Below are 12,250 nucleotides of genomic sequence, written 5' to 3' on the forward strand. Positions count from 1 at the left end.
TAATGTGTTAGGAGTATATGAATACTCGCCAACATGATGCATTACAACTTGTAGGTGTATATGTAGTCATAGAGTTTTTGTTTGCATTATGGGACTTGTAGTTCCACTTTTACCATTATAAAATTTGATTACAAGTCACAGAATGTAGAGAAAAAATTAGGACTGCATAAGCAGCTGAAGATTGGAATGGGTTATTTTAGGAATGATAGATGTACTGTTAATATATTAAACTGGCACACACTGAGCGCCAATTACACATGGTGTACAAATACATTTTTTCTGCTTTTACTTTGTTTCATGAAAAAGTGACACATTGCTGGAAATACAGATATGCATTTTTTAACTTTCTTAAAAAGGCTTCCCAAAAAATATTTAGATAAGCACAGCATTACATATGTTTATTTGAAATGCATGTCACACTTTCGAATTGTGAAGTTTAGTCGCGTTTTTTCCTTTGCATTCTGGGACTTGCAGTTTACATTTTTTAATGGGTGAAGTCAATTGGAAGTGACAGAATGCAAAGGAAAAAAGAAAGACTTAAGAAGCACCTATACATTGGAATGGGCCGTATTGCGTTGTATGCATGTGCTACTAACATATTAAACTGTGAGACACTAAGGGGCCGATTCATATAGCAAACGTGCGCCGAAAATCTTCGCGCAAGCAGGCGCAAGCGGAAAAAAACAGGCGCACGCGTGCGATTCATGGAAGTCCCTGCGCGTGTTTACCTCGGGATGTGCGCCAAACCCATGCATGGCGCACACGTCACCGCAACATCCCAAAAGACGTGTGCGACGCGCACAGTGAAAGCGCACAACCTCGGCGCATACACCAGAAAGTGGGCGGAACACGGGGCGTAACGCGCGGAATGGGGAACAACTCGCGAAAACAAGGGCGTAACTGGGGATGTACTGCAGGGAAGCAGACAGAACGCCCACACGCACCCGAACCACACGTATTCATGGAATCGAATAGGGCAAAGCCACGCACAGCGAAAGACACGCACAAGCCGAAACACGTCGCCACACGAAGGCAGGTGGTAGCGTCCCTGCGCATTACAAAAGTGGCAACATACAGCAATTGTGCGAGCGGGGCACATGTATTTCGGGGTTGCGCGGGAAGTTACACACGCGATTGAGCAGGGTATGTGTATTCCGGGGGTTCGCGGGAAGTCACACACGCGATCTGGCCTGGGGGAGCGGGCTACGTGTATTTCAGGGGTTCGCGTGAACTTTCTCACGCGATTGGGCCTGGGGGAGCGGGCTACGTGTATTTGAGGGGTTCGCGTGAAGTTTCTCACACGATCGGGCCTGGGGGAGCGGGCTACGTGTATTACAGGGGTTTGCGTGAAGTTTTTCACGCGATCGGGCCTGGGGGAGCGGGCTACGTGTATTTCAGGGGTTCGCGTGAACTTTCTCACGTGATCGGGCCTGGGGGAGTGGGCTACGTGTATTTCAGGGGTTTGCATGGAGTTTCTCACGCGATCGGGCCTGGGGGAGCGGGCTACGTGTATTACAGGGGTTCGCGTGAAGTTTTTCACGCGATCGGGCCTGGGGGAGCGGGCTACGTGTATTTCAGGGGTTCGCGTGAACTTTCTCACGTGATCGGGCCTGGGGGAGCGGGCTACGTGTATTTCAGGGGTTCGCGTGAAGTTTCTCACGCGATCGGGCCTGGGGGAGCAGGCTACGTGTATTTCAGGGGTTCGCGTGTACTTTTTCACGCGATCGGGCCTGGGGGAGCGGGCTACGTGTATTTCAGGGGTTCGCGTGTACTTTTTCACGCGATCGGGCCTGGGGGAGCGGGCTACGTGTATTACAGGGGTTCGCGTGAAGTTTTTCACGCGATCGGGCCTGGGGGAGCGGGCTACGTGTATTACAGGGGTTCGCGTGAAGTTTTCCACGCGATCGGGCCTGGGGGAGCGGGCTACGTGTATTTCAGGGGTTCACGTGAAGTTCCTCACGCGATCGGGCCTGGGGGAGCGGGGTACCACTCACCGTCTGCCTTGCGTGTAGAAGAACGCGTAGCCAACACCCGCTGTGAAGTAATAGCGTGTGAACCCCAACGGATGGAAAACACATGCACCACACGAAAAGCACGTACAGAACATAAAGGCACGCAGGATCACCAAGCCCTGCCAGGGCAACGCCCGTGCGCAAAACGTCACAGACGCGCTTACGCTGTAAGGGCATTTGGTCCAATGGTATCGCGTACGCGTGCTGACGCGCTTACTCGCTAAGGGCCTTTCCTCGATTTTCACGCTGACGTGCAGGATTTTCATGTGCCAAATCACTCCGTATCAAGCTGGCCACGCGAAAACACACGGAAGACCACGCTCCTGCGTAGAAGGCCGAATTACTGCCCCCCAGTGCCCCGAGCAGCCTCCCACGTGCCATCTGCTGCTGCCTGCCTGCCTGCCTGCTGCCACCGTGCCCTGCCATTTGGTGCCTGCACATCAGCCATCTGCAGGTGTCCAGTTGCTGTGTCCACCCCTGCTGGAACAGAAGACTCCCGACTCGGATAACATCGCTCCACAGCCCAGCCCCAGGACCCAGTTTCCCACCCACTCCTGCCCCTGGGGTTGCCATGTCGGGCACATCAACATCTGGCACCAGTGGCAACCCCCGGCCAGAGGGGCAGAGGGGCACCAGCTTCACTGCCACCGAAGTTGGTGTCCTGGTGGAGCAAGTCCTGGGGCAGTATGATGCCCTCTTCGGATCGTCCGCGCCAACAAGGAAGGACGGCAGAGGATCTGGGCCGACTGTGTGGTTGCCATCAACGCGGAGGGGGTGGCAACCCACACCATCCAGAAGGTCAAGAAGCGCTGGGAAGACTTGAGGTCCAGGACCCTCATAAAGGCCTGGCGCCTCGTGGAGGGGGGCCGGGGCCGCATGAGTTCCATCCAGATGAGGGTCCTGGAACGCGTACACCCAGCGCTCCATGCCCAGGTCCTTGAGAGGGAGACCCGTCTGGAGTTGAGCGGTAAGTGGCCAAGCATTGCTGTGTGAGACAGGGCATGTTGCAGTGTGCTGGTTGTCTGATATCTGCCTGTATGTGTGACATAGGCCATGTACGCATGTATGTGTGCAGGGACATCATGGTAATGCATGTGCGATCAGCAATGTGTGAACCGCACGGTCGTTGCATGTGTTTAAATGCGACATGGGGAGCCCTATGCAGATTGTACACATGAGAGCATGGCAGTCTCTGTTCCTGGACATGGGTGGGGATGAGGGATGGGTGCTGATGCCAGGTACATATATGGTATCCATGTCTGTGTGCCTGACCTGCGTGTCTGTGACTTGTGAATGCCATGGATGCATGACACATGTGACAATGTACAGATTCACTGATACAGCCTAGTCATCCTTGTATCCACTGTGATTGGGGTGTATGGCGCCAGATGGATGTGACTGAGGTGAAGTGTGTGCATGTGATAGGCATGACCCATGATGCATGTGAGTAGCATTACATTGTATGTTTCGAGAGTCCATTGGACATGTATGGAAATGTCCATGGCATGCACCATGACTGTCACTGTGTGTGTTTTGCCTGAACTGACACATGTGTTGTGGGGGGACATGATGGAAGTGTACTTTGACAGTGGCACTCATCTGCTATTGCTTCCTGTCTAGGGGACCATTGTACAGTACCCTGATGCTTGTGTTCTATGTCTCCCTCTACGCAGCGGCTAGTGAAGAAGAGGGCGGAGGCGGCGCTGTGGAGCAAGGCGGCGGGGATGCCCCCACGGCTGCAGCGGAAGGGGTGGGTGAGCCCCCACAGGGGCCTGCTACGGCGGAAGACGGTGAGGAGCCATCCAGGTTGGTGGTTTCCACAGAGGAGGAGGAGGCCGCCACTGAGGCGCACATGGGGCCTGGTGGGGGCATCCCTGCTGGTGCAAGTGGTGCAGTCCAGGGACAGGGGCAGGAGGCAGCACAGGTCACCGTGGAGGGGCCTGTGCATGTCGCTGTCCCTGACCCTGTGGGTGCACCACCATGCACCAGCAGGGATGCCCCGTCCCAGGCCCATCCGCAGGTAGAGGGGATGTCCATGTCATCTGACTCCCCTCCACCTGCGGACGAGGGGACCCCTTGCCGTATGGAGAAGGTCCTGATTGGGGTCGCGATGCGCACGGCTGTGATTCGTGATGCCGTGCGTGCTTCCCAGGAGGAGCACGCACGTCATCACGAAGAGCACCGTGCCGACGTGGCCCAAATGGGATCGTCCATGTTCGGGGGTTTCCTGCATGTGTCGGCCAATCTGGCGGCCCTCTCCTCCTCTGTGGAGACTATACGCCAGTCGTTCTCCTTGCCGTCTTCCGGCCCAGATGCCACCAGGGCCCCCTGTGGACCTGCCCTGACCAATGCAGCCAGCTCGGTGGGGATCCCATCCCTGCCACAGTCGGGAGTCAGAGGTCCAGCAGGGGTGGACACACCGGCAACTGGACCCCAGCAGATGGAGGATGTGACGGCATCATCGGGCAGGGCACGTGCACGACAGCGTCGGTGGTTTCCATCAGCCTGGATGCCGTCGTGCTGGCACAGGCAGTTGCGTCGGAGGCAGCAGCAGGCTCAACGTGGGAGGCATCATGGCTCGGGGCCATCAACATCAGGGGTGCAGGCATCGGCCGGAGGGCAGGAGAACCCTGGAATGGGAGTGGCTTCCGTGTGGGAGCGTTTGTGCCAGCAGATAGGTGCGGAGCGGCAGCGGGCAGAGGAGGAACGGCTCACAATGGTCAGGGCGGAGGACTCCATGCGGAGGGCGCTGAGGCGGGCTGAGTGCCTCGAGGGTCTTCGCAGGGAGTTGGAGCTGGACACTGCATTATCCCTGCGGGACCTCGGGGCCAGGGAACATGCCCGCCTCCAAGCCATTGAACGGGAGTTAGTGGTAGGTTTCCTTTAAATTGTTATTTTTTTATTTGGTTGCGATTGGACAATGCGCCACTTTTTTGTATATAGTTCAGTTTTTAGTTAGTTGACATAGTTAGGTTTCATTTGGTTGGGCTCATGGACCCGGGATTGTCTTGTAAATAGTTCTTCTATGGATTTTTTGATTTTTTGGATTTTTTTCATGGACATTCATCTTCTTTTTGTTGTTTTGCTTTGTGGTTTTTCTCATTTCATTTCCATTCTAGTTGATTTACAATACATTTTTATTTTCATCCTTCAATGTGTCCTATCATCTCATTACTTTCATGCATGTCATGTTGGGTGTTTTAACATTCACTTGCAGCCATTGTGTGTGACAGACATGTGTTCATTTGCATTATTTACATTGGGTGTGTAGCATGTAATTGCCTTTGATATGTGGGTGGATGTGATAGTTGGTTGGGCCTTTTGGCAGGGGAGGATGGCCATTACGGACATGATTGGGGATTGTTGGGACCCAGGTGCAGGGGGGCATGGATGGGACATGGGCGAGGGCCTGGTGGAGGGTGCCCCGCAATGCTGGGGGGTGGGGGTGAAGGGGACATGAGTTGGACATGGGTGGGGGCCTGCTGGCAGGTGCCCCACAGTGCTGGGGGGTGGGGGTGGTGGGGGACATGAGTTGGACATGGGTGGGGGCCTGCTGGCAGGTGCCCCACAGTGCTGGGGGGTGGGGGTGGTGGGGGACATGAGTTGGACATGGGTGGGGGCCTGCTGGCAGGTGCCCCACAGTGCTGGGGGGTGGGGATGCAAGGGGAAATGAGTTGGACATGGGTGGGGGCCTGCTGGCAGGTGCCCCACAGTGCTGGGGGGTGGGGGTGCAAGGGGAAATGAGTTGGACATGGGTGGGGGCCTGCTGGCAGGTGCCCCACAGTGCTGGGGGGTGGGGGTGCAAGGGGAAATGAGTTGGACATGGGTGGGGGCCTGCTGGCAGGTGCCCCACAGTGCTGGGGGGTGGGGGTGCAAGGGGAAATGAGTTGGACATGGGTGGGGGCCTGCTGGCAGGTGCCCCACAGTGCTGGGGGGTGCGGGTGGTGGGGGACATGAGTTGGACATGGGTGGGGGCCTGCTGGCAGGTGCCCCACAGTGCTGGGGGGTGGGGGTGCAAGGGGACATGAGTTGGTGTTCATTAGTTCAAGGAGACATGTGCCTTTGCTGTGGGGCATGCCCATGTTGGGTGGGCTGCCTGCGGGACATGACCAGGGATGCAGGGTAGTCCCCTGTGGTGTGGGCTGCCTGCAGGGGCCGTGGAGGGTGTACAGGGAACACCTGGGAGGACCCACACTGTCAAATCACATGTAGGACTCCCCGGCACCCCTGAAATACACGTACCCTGCTGAAATCGCGTGTAAAACTTTCCGCGCACCCCTGGTATACACGCACACGCTCCCCCAGGCCATTCGCGTGTGGAACTTCCCGCGCAGCCCTGAAATACACGCACCCAGGCCAATCGCGTGTGGAACTTCCCACGCACCCCTGAAATACACGCGCCCAGGCTATTCGCGTGTGGAACTTCCCGCGCACCCCTGAAATACACGCGCCCAGGCCAATCGCGTGTGGAACTTCCCGCGCACCCCTGAAATACACGCGCCCAGGCCATTCGCGTGTGGAACTTCACGCGCACCCTGAAATACACGTACCCTGCTGATATCGCGTGTGGAACTTCACGCGCACCCCGAAATACACGTACCCTGATGGAATCGCGTGTGGAACTTCCCGCGCACCCCTGAAATACACGGGCCCAGGCCAATCGCGTGTGGAACTTCCCGCGCACCCCTGAAATACACGCGCCCAGGCCAATCGCGTGTGGAACTTCCCACGCACCCCTGAAATACACGCGCCCAGGCCATTCGCGTGTGGAACTTCCCGCGCGCCCCTGGAATACACGCGCCCAGGCTAATCGCGTGTGGAACTTCCCGCGCACCCCTGAAATACATGCGCCCAGGCTATTCGCGTGTGGAACTTCACGCGCACCCTGAAATACACGTACCCTGCTGATATCGCGTGTGGAACTTCACGCGCACCCCGAAATACACGTACCCTGATGGAATCGCGTGTGGAACTCCCCGCGCACCCCTGAAATACACACGCCCAGGCCAATCGCGTGTGGAACTTCCCGCGCACCCCTGAAATGCACGCGCCCAGGCCAATCGCGTGTGGAACTTCCCGCGCACCCCTGAAATACACGCGCCCAGGCCATTCGCGTGTGGAACTTCCCGCGCACCCCTGGAATACACGCGCCCAGGCTATTCGTGTGTGGAACTTCCCGCGCACACCTGAAATACACGCGCCCAGGCTATTCGCGTGTGGAACTTCACGCGCACCCTGAAATACACGTACCCTGCTGATATCGCGTGTGGAACTTCACGCGCACCCCGAAATACACGTACCCTGATGGAATCGCGTGTGGAACTCCCCGCGCACCCCTGAAATACACACGCCCAGGCCAATCGCGTGTGGAACTTCCCGCGCACCCCTGAAATGCACGCGCCCAGGCCAATCGCGTGTGGAACTTCCCGCGCACCCCTGAAATACACGCGCCCAGGCCATTCGCGTGTGGAACTTCCCGCGCACCCCTGGAATACACGCGCCCAGGCTATTCGTGTGTGGAACTTCCCGCGCACACCTGAAATACACGCGCCCAGGCTATTCGCGTGTGGAACTTCACGCGCACCCTGAAATACACATACCCTGCTGATATCGCGTGTGGAACTTCACGCGCACCCCGAAATACACGTACCCTGATGGAATCGCGTGTGGAACTTCCCACGCACACCTGAAATACGCGTACCCTGCTCGCACGGGGCCAATCGCGTGAGGTACTTCCCGCACACCCCAGTGATACACGTAGCCCGCTTGCTGTGCTGGTACAGGGTTAGCGCAGCCCTTTGCGCTGGATTGGGTATGTTGATGGCTTTTCCCTGCGCAGGAGGCGTTCTTGGGGGCGTAACTGGCGCTGCTGCAGGGTCGCTGCGCCACTGTGCACCACGGCTGATTTTGGTGGCTGGAATCCATGAATATGCTGTGCGCGGAAATGGATTTCAGCGCACGCGGCTGGCGCAGGGATTCGCACGCGCACACTGTGCGCCAGCCGCGTGCGCCACTTGTGCGCTGAATTCTATGAATTACCCCCTAAATTTGATAGGGCCAACATTTTTCGGTGAGATGTAGTCCATCTAAGTGATATGGGTAATCTGAGTTTTGTGGAAAACATTGAAAATGCTTTGAAGCAGGTTCTGTGAAAGTGAGAAGAAATAATGAAAATCAGTAAATCTTTTCTTACTTCAGTTTGTAAAAGCGAAACAAAATATATATATAAGAGCCAAAAATCCAAATAAACGGTTCTTTCAAGCGCCATCTTTTCTGAGCGCAAGCAATGATTCCAATTGTCTCACGCTCGGATGTTGGATGGGCATTAATCAGGTAGGTGGCAGTGTTTCTCATGCTCCCCTTTTTCTCATTTCTCACTGCAGCCTCGAAAGCACTCCGAAACTGCTCCCCTCTACAGATCAGTGCTTCACAGTACATGCATAGCACTGTGACCCTCGAAAGGTATGGGTCAGCTGTGTTTTTGTATGGCTTGCAAAGCCACCACTGTGATCCTCTGTCCCAAAGGAGCATCCTTTTTGGTGGCAGGAGCAGATGAAGATGATGGGGTGGAGGAAGTCAAACTGCTCTTACCTGAGAAAGGTATTGCCTTTCTCAGAGCACTCCGGTGGGCCGAGCACTCCGGTGAGCCGATTTGTTGTGGCACCTCATGGAAGTAGTCCCGTAGGACTACAAGCCAGGTTTCCCATGACTGAGCTTTGTACTCAGTGCATCAAACCTTGCTTGTATGCGCCTTTGGGACATTTCCAGTTCGGTGAAAAATTGCCATACCCAGGACTCACTCTGAGTACCGGTGACAGGGACTTCCATCCACTTCATCCTCTACTTCTTCTTGATCCTCCTCTGTATCACCATGCCTGTTCACCTCTTGAGGCCCTTGAGGTTGTTGAGGTGGTGGTGGTGGTAGGGGTGCTTAGGAAGCAAAGATGGCCATAGGTTTTCAGAGATTTGCAAAGTAGGTGTTCTCCAGATGCTCTCTCCTGGACAGCCAGATTGAGAATGAGGAAAAGTAATGTGTGGGCCCCTTTAGAGGAACCATCCACAGACAGTTGTGCTGTTTGCAGACTACGGAGTTGAAAATAGGTGTTGGAAGGTTGTAAAAAGCTGGCAGATCAACATAGAATGGGTGTGGTACAGTTTCTGCTTTAAACACCATATATAGGCTGGAAAAGCACTTTTAAACTGTCTGGCGCCTCAGACACCGTTTGTGAATCCCGATATCACCCTGCACGGACGCGGTCACAAGATGACATCCCTGGACGTCTGCAACCACGACGTCTGTCCCCGGACACCCTGAGTGTTGGTAGAACAGGAGCGGCGTCCGCGGACTAATTAAAGGTGCGTCACACAAAAACTGACATGTCTGGACATTCTGCTTGTCCAGGCGCACCCCCATTTTTAGTGCTGACCCACTGGACAGTCACATGGTCCGTGGACTCATAATGAGAGTTTTTTTAAAACAAGGGAATTCCAAATAATACAAAAAACGTCGGTAGTACAAAAAATATGTTTGCTTAGGAAAGGGATGGGGTATCGGAATGAGAACCATAAATGGGAGAATTAGGATTTTGTGTAGAATAATCATGAGGGGAGGAAGGGACTGAGGTTTCATCAAATCGTCTTTGATTAAAATGTTCAGAATTTGATGGGGATGATTGCTGGGAACAAGGGGTAGATTCCAATACACAATCGCGTATTGTGTTTACACTAATGAGTTCCTGCATCCACACATGGCATTGTGCCGGCTTTGTATTCCACTCTAAGACTTTCCTTTACTTATCCGTAGCTCCTTTGTGCTATTTCTTATATTCACAGATCGTGTATCTTTCACCACTATCTAGTGCTTCCACGTTGTCCTTTGGACGCAAGTTACCGGACTCCACTGGCAATTGGCGAAAAGCATACGTACTCACCTTGCCAGGGTGAGTACCTCCCTTTCTTTCTTTACTGCTCCAAATTTGTGCCGATTATGTTACAGCCCTGAGCCCATTCTTTGCACATCATTAACTATCTGATTTGTCCACAATGAATAAGCTGCTGCTCTGTGCTATTTTAAAAATCATTAATTCTCTACACCACTTATTGTAGGACCTGGGGCTCCCGTATAATTGATGCCCGGTGGAGTCTCCTTTGACTGATTGAACCCTCACTACCCTTTTACCTCATCAAACGCAATAGGACTAAGGATCCTCTCATTGATGGTGAGCTTATATCTAGCCCATAGGGCATTATCTAACTCTACAAGGACAACTCCACTTTTTTCTTTCCATCTCGATTGATCATGGCGGCTATGCGTAGGTTGGGTTGTTTGTGGCTTTGGATAAATCACCATATACTATTAGAAATGTCCACACAGAAACTGGTTTCTGCCTTGGGGCTATGTTACTTTATACAAATGGTGACTTACAGTCTATGATAAATGAGTAAATGTCCACTAGATATAGACTGCGGTCTTGACTTGAGAGCATTACAACCCTGATTATATTTCCTTTGTATTCTTTACATTTTAGTTCATAAGTATGATTTATGGCTCAAGAAGAAGAGAATTGGTATCTCGAAACGCGTCAGCCTTCTACAATGAATTCAATCTTCTCTACTGTTTGCGTTTGGAATAAACAACACTTGTAATATTTATACATCTGATTGTATTATTAGAAAGAGCCACACATGCTTTCGAATTGTACATTTTTATTTTGAACAATGTACAAGTTGTTTTGAATCAATGTTTAGGCGTCATATTGACGCAATCTAAAGGTGTGCAGGGGACGGGAGGGTTCCATTTTGAATCCTCTTTTTCTCACTTTCTTACATTTTTGTGGCCCTGTGCCTGGACTGCTTTTCCTGCCCCACACCCTTAAATTTATATCTATTCAAACCGTAAAATCTAGAGTGTGCACCTTCATCCCCTTGTTCCGACAAGGGGTACAGGTGCAAGTAGAACAGCGATAAGGAAAATGTTAAATCAGATGATTTTTGATGTATTGTACAAGTTCATTGACATCATTACTTAGTTGATTTCAGTATTTTAATTCAGGGATACGACTTCTCTTTCTGATTGTAGGGACGGTAAATGATGAAACTGGGGAAAACTATGTACTGTAAGTGAAATAGAAATAATTATTTTAGTAAGGTGTGTACGAAGTACATTATTTGTTGACAGTAAAATATGTATTGTATACCATTGGAGATGTTATCGTCACCCTTTGACTATCACTGGAATGTGCGCTCATTCACCCCCCTTGCCCTAACTCTCAAACATAGACAAATTAAGCCTTCCAACAGCTATGGGCATCCAAACAACTCTACTTCTGCCAATGCCTCTAAGATCACTCCCCCACTCTTCCTTCTGCCTAATAGACTCACTCGTTGCCCTTACTACTGCCATTCACTATGAGAAATCATCCTACTACACCAACCTCATTTCTTCTCTCCGCTCCCACCCTCACAATCTTTCCATAACCCTCCAGGCTATAATCCCTTTACTCCTAACAAACAGCTGATAACTTTGCCTACTACTTCTCATCCAAAATCAAAAACATGAATGAAAGCGTAAGAACCCTTTTATCACTCCCACCTACTCCCTTCATCTCTCCACCTCCTATCACAGTACTTACACCTATCACCTCTTTTTACCTCTCCTTCCTTTTCAGCATCTCTCTCTCTCTCTCTCTCTCTCTCTCTCTCTCTCTCTCTCTCTCTATATATATATATATATATATATATCTCTCTCTCAACATTTCTCTCTCTCTTGCTCCCCTCTGGCATTTTCCCTGTCTGCCATAAGACAACCACTATGATCCCAATCCTTAATGAATCATATGCTGGCCCCATCTATTCCTGCTTCTACAGACCTGCCTCTTGTCTGCACCAACTATCCAAAATCTTTGAGCGAGTCTTCAGTAACGGCATTGTCAGCTGCATTGAGGGCTCCTCTCTTTGCAACATCCCACAATCTGGATTCAGGAATAAACACTCCACAGAAACAACACTTAGCCATGTCTCCAACTTTCTAACCACACTCAGGGCATAATTCACGGAAGCGTTTCATAAAGGCAAAACCCCATTGGAATATGCTCTATGAATTAGGGCCTCAATCTCTCTACAGCTTAAAAAACTGTGTACCATCCTTCACATCGTTAAATCCATTCGTCCCTTGGCATAAATGGCGCCACACTCAGGTAGGTTGCCTCCAAAACCTCTGGCAGCTCATTAGTTATTTT

Source organism: Ambystoma mexicanum, chromosome 5q (genome assembly GCF_040938575.1).
Source record: "Ambystoma mexicanum isolate Mex_15411 chromosome 5q, UKY_AmexF1_1, whole genome shotgun sequence".
Classification (NCBI taxonomy): domain Eukaryota; kingdom Metazoa; phylum Chordata; class Amphibia; order Caudata; family Ambystomatidae; genus Ambystoma; species Ambystoma mexicanum.